The sequence below is a fragment of the Carya illinoinensis genome, chromosome 2 (assembly GCF_018687715.1).
Source record: "Carya illinoinensis cultivar Pawnee chromosome 2, C.illinoinensisPawnee_v1, whole genome shotgun sequence".
NCBI classification, from domain to species: Eukaryota; Viridiplantae; Streptophyta; class Magnoliopsida; order Fagales; family Juglandaceae; genus Carya; species Carya illinoinensis.
In genome coordinates, this window is record NC_056753.1 from 16,066,254 (window position 1) to 16,075,373 (window position 9,120).

Sequence of the window (9,120 nt, forward strand, 5' to 3'; positions counted from 1 at the left end):
TATGCTGACATAGTCCATTATCTGGTGATTGAGCGAATGCCTTCTAACTGGTCAACCCAAGATAAGCGTCGGTTTCTATCTGAGGTAAAACATTTCTACTTTGATGACCCTTATCTTTTCAAATATTGTTCGGACCAATTGATTCGAAGATGCATTCCTGATGATGAGTTTTCTTCAGTATTGAGATTTTGTCATATGGGTGCATGTGATGGTCATTTTTCAGCAAATAAAACAGTGGCAAAAATTTTGCAAAGCGGTTTTTATTGGCCTTCCATGTTTAAGGACGCTTACAATTTTTGTAAAGCATGTGAGTCTTGTCAAAAGTTGGGAGCCATTAGCAAAAGAAACATGATGCCCCTTTCCCCCATTCTTACTTTAGAAATCTTTGATTATTGGGGAATAGACTTCATAGGACCTTTTCCGGTTTCCTTTGGAAACACATATATTTTATTGGCTGTGGACTATGTTTCAAAGTGGGTTGAGGCCATCGCTTGCAAAACCAATGACCATCATGTTGTACTAAAATTTTTACAATCTTTGTTTGCTCGATTTGGCATGCCCAAGGTTATCATTAGTGACGGGGGTTCTCATTTTTGCAATAAACCATTTTCTACACTTATGAAGAAATATGGTATCACACACAGAGTTTCTACCCCTTATCACCCTCAAACAAATGGGCAAGCTGAATTGGCAAACAGAGAGATAAAAATCATTCTGGAGAAAACAGTAAATCCTAATAGGAAAAATTGGTCGATTAAGCTTATTGATGCTTTGTGGGCTTATAGGACAGCTTTTAAAACAAATCTAGGGATGTCTCCCTATCGATTAGTTTATGGTAAAGCTTGTCATTTACCTGTTGACATTCAGCATCGAGCTCTTTGGGCCATAAAACATGTTAACATGTCACTTGATGAAGCTTCAGGGTTGAGAAAATTGCAGATCAATGAATTGGATGAAGCTCGTCGGAATGCTTATGACAATGCGCAACTGGCAAAGGAACGTATGAAAATTCTGCATGATTAGAAAATTCATCCAAAGCATTTCACACTTGGTCAGGAAGTTCTTCTTTACAACTCTCGCTTGCATATTTTTCCTGGAAAGTTGAAATCCCGATGGAGTGGGCCGTACATTGTAAAGACCGTTCATCCTCATGGTGCGGTAGACATTGTCAATCCGAAGAATGGTAATAGCTTCACTGTCAACGGACAACGTCTAAAGTCATTTCTGAAGGTCTTTGATCCACATGAAGAGATCTTGCTTGTGCAAGACCCCAGGGAAGTGCTTTAAGTTGTTTTTCCTTCTTTACAGTTTTCTTTACTTGCTTTGTTTTTATTTGTTCTTTTGCTTTGATTTTATATTTCATGTTGATTGTTTGTTTTGCTTGCTTAGTTCTGTGCACTTTGTTTTCTTTCGTTCGATTCATTGAGGACTATGTATCTCACTAGTTGGGGGGTAGCATGTGTGCACATATAAACAAAAAAAAAATAAAATTGAAATTTAAGATTTGTAAAATTTGAGCATCTTGGTGGAGTAGTTGAGTTGGATCATTTGTGAAAAATTTATTTTCAAGCTTAAACATAGAGCATGATTTTTGATGCATCATGTTTTGTTGATATGTGGCTTGAAACACCGGGATGTTATGCTTATTGAGATGAAACTTGATAAAATTTTTGTAGAACGAAAGGCAAATTTTGAAGGACATTTTGCACATGCTTACGCTTGTAGTGTTCCTTATTTACCATTCATTGATTTAACACTGGAGAAGTAAACTGCAGGACTACCGAGCCATGCCAAAAAAAAAAAAATGAAAAGATTAGAATGAAAAGAAAAGAAAAAAAAAGAGAGAAAATGAATAAAGGCAACTTAGTGAACTTTCCTAAGTAAAAAGGGTTAGAAACAGTTACCCAAGACTTTGGGGGTTGAGTGTCCAACCTTTAAAAAACAGAGCTGGCGTGAAAACTGCTAGTCCCTTGGGCTTTGAGGTAGTTAGAATCAGCAACGATTAATCTTAAGGTTGAAAACTCCTATGACAAATCATGGCTAGTAATAAGGAACGCACAGCCAGTTTAGCTCAACACACACATTTGAGTTATGAGAAATTTGCCTAAATTCTACGTGAAAGATTGTTGAGATAGTCTTGATGGGTATAGCCCCTGGTGGTTTAGTGGTAACATGTCACTTTTGTGAGAATTCAGAATTATGTTTGATTGCTTTTGTTTGAATTTCGAGTTTTTTGCAATGTTCATCTCAATTAATTTTCACTATTTTGCTCAAGTATTAGCAAAATGCTAGTTGGGGGGTGTGATTGAGCTGAAATATTGCATATTTTAGCTATTTAAAACCAATGTATTTTAAATTCATCATGACATTATTATTGGTTTTAAATGGAAAAATGGTTAAAGTGAATAAATCAAAGTTGTGATTTTAATTGATTAAAAGCATGAATTTCTGCTTGAATTCTACCAACTATTGATTACTGTGCATTCTAGTCCATAATTTTTCTTGCTTTCTATTATCATTTGTGTTTGTACCATTGTTCTCTTTGTTCTTCATGTTCATAAGGTTTCTTGAGCTATCTTTCCATCTTCAAAAGATAGAAGCACTTCTTGCCAACCCATAAACATAGGGCATCCTTGGCATTAAATTCTTGGCTACAAATTGTGTCTTATTTCTTTTTATTTTTTTCCCCAAAACAGATCAGATTCATCCAACACCGTTCCAACTTCCACCAACAAGAACAGTTCAACATGCTCTTGTTTGCCGGTTTCCTCATATTCAATCTCATTCCAACCTCTTCTATTCGATTTGTTTCCATTAGTTTACTGCATTAAAGAATCTAAGAGCCAGTTAATATTTGAAGCTGTCAACGAGTTCATACCAGCTGGTGCCTGCAAGATTTGTGTGCAATATTTGTCTGTTAATCTCTTCTGCATTCGGACAGCAACCATGCAGCAGAACAAACACAGCAGCAAAGCACTCACTCGGAACTGCACTCACACCAGCTCACACATGCAGAAAAGTGACTCACACAATGCACATGCAAACCACACGGACACCATGCAGCAACCACTCATTCGGACCATGCATTGGACCAACTTACACATGCAGACAGCAACTCATTCGGACCATGCATGGGACCAACTTACACATTCGGATAGCAGACAGCTGGACCCACAGCAGCTCACACATGCAGACCTTTGGACAGCTGAAGCAGAAAACTCACATGTGCAGCAACTACTACAGCAAGAGAAGAAGACTCACACATGCAGAAAAGTGCAAAACCAGCAAAGCACTCGGACAGCACTCATGCAGAACACAATGCACATGCAGACCAACATGCACACATGCACATATGCAGCACCGAGGGCAGAAACAGCAGAGTTATTTTTTTCCCTTCTTTCTTTTTCATTCGGTTAGTTGGAGCAGCTGGAGATCAGCTATTTATTAGCTGGTAGCAGCAGCAGCAGAAGGAAGTTTTTGTTTGGAATTATTTTCTTTTCATTTAGAAGACTAGCGGCAGCAGCAGAACCTAGCTAAGCTTGGAACCACTAGTTTGTTCTTTCATTTTTGCTTTTTTTTTTTTTTTTTTTGTTTAAGCTGGAAAACAGCAGAGTGGTGTTCGGCAGTTTTTGTTTTTGCCTATAATGCTTTGTTGTTTTAAGAATTTTTATTAAGTATTAAGAATTGTTTTAGAATTTTATCTCATTAATTGTAATACCTTAATTTCTTTCAAGTGTGCTAGTTGGTTTCATGCAACAAGAGAATTGTTTTAGAAGTTTTTAATCAAGTATGCTAGTTTAATTTATTGCAAGAAGGGTTTGGTAGAGAACTTTGTTTTTTTTTTTTTTGTTTTAGTTGGGTAATTTATTTGTTGTTTACTTATTTCATGTTATTTATTTTTATTGTTTCATTAAGTTTTCATTTTAATAGTGATTACAATTGCTATGGTTTAATTTGAGAATTTGTGATGAACCCTAGATTATTGATTTTGAGGCTTTTCAATTTTCAGTACATGTTTTGTCAATTACTTTCTAATTTAGTTTAATTCTTAATTTAGTTTTATTAATTTCTGAGTTTAATCTATTAGTCCTTTACATTCCAATCCGATAATCAAAATCTAAAAACATGAATCTAGTCCATGACTAGTAACCTCTTCCATCCATTGCACATATCATCCTCTTGTTTTCTCTTTGTGAAGTTTTTCATATTTTTCAACGAGTTTAATTTTAAGTAACTTTCCCTGAGGAGACGATCTAGGAATTTATTCCTAATTATTACACGACATCCTCCTGCACTTGGGATAGCATTAGTGCTACTCATTTTTGAGTGAGTCATACCTCATGCCAACTCAAGGATTAGGAGTACAACTACCCAACCCATGACCTAGAGCTAGTAGCAATTTTCTTTCCCTTAAAGATTTGGCGACATTACTTGTACGGGGAGCGTAGTAAGATCTACATGGATCACAAGGGTCTTAAATATTTCTTTATTAAAAAAAATTAAATATGATGCAACACAAGTGGTTAGAGTTGTTAAAGGTTTGATGTACTATCAACTACCAACCGGGCTAGGTTAATATTGTAGTAGATGCCTCAATAGGAAGTTTTCTTCTGGCACCCTTGCAAGCAGGTACAACCCTCATAAATTTATTCTCCTAGACATGGAGAAGCTTAGAGTGTGGATGGTAAGGGATGTACATGCAAGGTTAAGTACCTAATCCTTAATCTGACTGTATTGGACTAGATTAAAGCTGCTCAGAGTGAAGATGTCAACCTCCATAAGATCAAGACAAAGGTTTTTAGAAGGGAAGTAGCCTAACTTTGTGGTTTCTGAATATGGGTCCCTGCGGCTCAAGCGGAGACCTTGTGTAACAGCAGAGAAAGGCTTATGGATCTACTATTAAGGGAGGCGCACAGGTCTTTATACACAGTGCATTCGGTTAGCACCAAGATGTATTGAGACCTGATATAACACTATTGATGAAGCAGAATGAAGAGAGATGTATCTAATTTTGTAGCTCAATGTCTAACGTGCCTGATGGTTAAGGCTGAGCATCAAAGGCCTCCAGGAACACTACAACCATTGCCAATCCCAGTTTGACCATGGGACGAGATCAACATGGATTCCGTGATAGGATTTCCTAAAGCCCTGGAGGACAAGACTTCGCATGGGTAATCATTGATAGGTTGTCTAAGATAGCTCATTTCATCCTTATTCAGATGACCTATTCGATGAGAAAATTAGGAGAACAGTAGGTTCCGGGAGATAGTCAGATTTCATGGGGTTCCATCCAAGATTGTGTTAGATTGAAATTCACAATTCACATCAACATTCTGGGGAGTGTGCAAAATAATTTGAGGACAAAGTTGACATATAGCACTGCTTTCCACTCTCAGACGGATGGCCAATCTGAAAGAACAATCTAGATATTGAAGTACATGTTACTGGCTTGCATCTTGGATTCTAATGGGAGTTGGATTAAGTACTTATCGTTTGTCGAGTTCGCATACAATAATAGCCATCAGGAAAGCATCAATGCGGACCGTCGAAGGAAGGAGCTACACTTTGAAGTTGGAGATCTTGGAAACAATAGGAGCAGTTGCTTATTGACTTGCACTACTTCCAGAGTTTTCGACCATGCATGATGTTTTCCATGTTTCAATGTTTCAAAAATATGTGCATGACCCTATACATGTGTTAGATTATGTGCCTCTCCTAGTGCACAAAGATTTCTCATATGAGGAAGCGCCAGTTCAAATCTTGGATTGGGAGGTTCAAGTACTTCGCACCAAAACAATCCTGATGGTTAAAGTGTTGTGGATCCACGACACCAAATGAGAGGCAACATGGGATCATAAGGATGGTACGAGGGAAAAGTATCACACCTTTTTCTTTGAAGTACGTTCAATCTTGAGGACGAGATTGTTTTGAAGGAGGGGAGAGTTGTAACACCTGAGTCTTAATACATAGGTCCTTATGTCATTTCATTTTTATTAATTATTTAAATTAAATATTTTAAGATAAAAATTGTTTTTATTATTTTATTGTTTTATTATTTTATTTTAAGATGGGTGTGCTTTTATTTTTATGTGGGTTATTATAATAAATTAAGTACATTATTTTTAAGGCCTTATAGTATTTTCTCTTAAGCCCTTAACTTTAATTAATTTAGAAATAGCCCCATTTGATTTCTACCATTGGATTTGGTAGGTGGAGTAACTATCTTCCTACAATTAATCCTAGCCATCCATTTCCTTAAGCTTTCAATGTAAGTTTTGACCAAGTGACTTAAATCTTTATTTCCTTGTTGAATCCATTGGTTTCTTTGACTAAAAATAGCTTATGCCTTTAATTCATCTTGAATTCGTCGGTCACAAGCCCAAGCTTCCAAGGGAAGTTTTGACCAAGACTAACTTTTCCTTCTTAAATCTGACTGGTCCTTCTTTAAAATTATGAGGTAAGCTTTTGCCTAAGTCTTTTATATTTCCTTGTTGAACCGTCGGTTTCCAAGAAAGAAAGAGAAAGTAACCTTCTTCTCCAAGCTTTCAATGCAAGATTTGAACAAAGTGCTAAGTCTTTTATTTCCCTTTTTGAACTGTGGTCACCATAAGCCAAAGAATGCAAGTCTTCTTCTCTTATCCTCCAAAGCCGATGCCCCATTCTTCATTTTTCTATTTTTTTCTTCTTCTCCTTTTCATCTTCAAGAGCAAGGAAAAACCATAGCTTCCTCTCCACCCCTTCAAGTTGTGTGACTCACAAAGAAAGAAAGAATTTTTTTTTTCTTCCTTCCCTAAGCCATAGCCAACGCCACTTTCCCTCTCTTCTTCTCCTCTTCAAGAAATCAAACTCCTCTCATTTTCTTCAAGTTTTGGACCTCCACTTTACCTCTTGAAAGAAGTTAGGAGCTTAAGGTAAAAATCATGTTTTAACTCCTTTGATTTTTATGTATTTAAGAAGCCAACTAAATTGTCTAACTTATGTTTTGACGTATTTAAATTTTTATGTTGCAAATAAACATGTATGCTTTGTTTTCGGCCCAAATCGGAATTTACTATGTATTTCTCCTATATTTGAAAATGATATCTTTAATAACTAATTTGATTATACATAATTGATGTTAGTTGATCTTTTGATATATATATATATATATATATGTTGATGCCATGTATACCATGTTGAGATTTATTTAGAGGTTTTGCTTGGGTTTTATAATTTATACCTTGCTTTTAAAAGGTATTACATGGGTAAAGCATAGGCTTAAGTGTTTAAAGGTTTTACAATTTGTTTATTGGGTAATTTTGCTATACTTTATGCTATGTTTAATTCTAATGGGAGATGTTATCTAAACTATTAAATATGGCTTGTGCGATTAGAGTATAACATGCTCTAGTATTAATTATGTTACTCTTGTAAAGGTTAGATGAGAGGTTAGTTAATTAAGATAACGTTAAGGGTAGAAAGGACGTTAGATTATAATATTACAGTTTTCTCGTTTAAAGGGAGGGCTAAAGAAATATTGTATGAGTATTAACATGCTTATGTTATTTATTGGAATATGACTTATATTGACGATTGGAAGTATCGAGGAGCATAGAGGTAAGTAGTTATGACCATGCTTTTACACAAAGTTCTCTTATGAAAGAATGTCTCTTTCTCTCTCTCTCTTCAAATGTTCTTGTAAAGAAATTGTAAATGTATATACTATATACAAGCCTTTCTTGGTAGCCCTTATTAAGCACCCTATCGATTATAATTGTTTGTATGTGTATAAGTAATGTCTGCACGTAGATGCTAAGTCATGAGATTTTCATACATGCTCTCTCAAAGTATTAATGCCTTACTTATACGTAGTATAACATGAATGCTCTTTTTCCAAAATAAATGTATATGCCTCGGAGCAAGAAAAGATAATGAAAATGTTTGACTGCAAAGAAAGAAAAGAAATGAAAAGAATGTAAAGGTATGAAAATATGTAATTGAATGAAAAATGATGTTTAAGCTCATTCTTTTAAATAATTTTTTTCTATGAATGAATTGTTAAATGAAAATGACTGAAAAGTAAAGGACGAAATGAAAGAAGGAAGGGCTGAAAAGAAATGAATGTTTTAATGTATGAAACTACATAATGACCATGACTAATAAATGATTGATGGTACCAAAAGACTGGGCAGATTGCAATTCCGGGTAAGTAATACTGGCGGTGCACCTGCTGCACCCTGATGAAAAGGGATTCCTAACCTGCAGCCACGGTCGGAATCAGGTCCAAAAGACCGCTAACCCTAACACACGCGGTATAATAGTGTGTACCGGCCAAATGAAAGTGAAATATGAAAGAAATGTTATGCATGAAAGTACTGTTTAAATGTTTATGCATGAAAGTATTGTTTAAATGTTTATGCATGAAAGTACTGTTTAAGTGTTTATGCATGAAAGTACGATTTAAATGTTTATGCATGAAAGTATAATTTATTTCTTAAACTGTTTAGGCATGAAAGCATTGTCAAAGTAGCAAATGTTTATGTGTGCATGTTTTCAAAAGAAAAAGAATAGATGATTAGTACGTTAACGGCACGGTGTAATGCTTACTGAGTATTAGAGTCACTTTGTATTTATGTTTTAAATGTCCAGGTAATGACAAAAAGGCTGGGGAGCAAGGCATTATTGTAGAGGGAGAGGCAGACGTTTAGTGTCTTCCCTGTTGGTTTGACCTTACATGAATTATAGGTTATGTTTACGGATGTATATTTTTATGTTGGGGTGGGTCCCTTGTCAGGATGTTTTGTCGAGTTTGATTTTAAATAATGTATCTTTTGGTATTGTGTAACCGTTATGGTGGGGTGATGGTAAACCCTTATACATTGACTTAGTGCCTTCTTATATGTATGGTAGAGATGGAATCCCTTCCTAACTAGAATAGTTATGTTTTTTTATGAACGTATGATGGACTTTGAGAGCCTCTTATGGATGAGTGTTTGAATAGAATTTCTATTAGGTGTTCCATTTATTAAATTAGAAATTTATAGTACATGTGTATCATGTTCATGCTGATCGCATATTACCAGAAAAAAAAGAAATGAGAAGAGAGAGAAAAGAAAGAAAGAAGGACAGGTATGTACATAG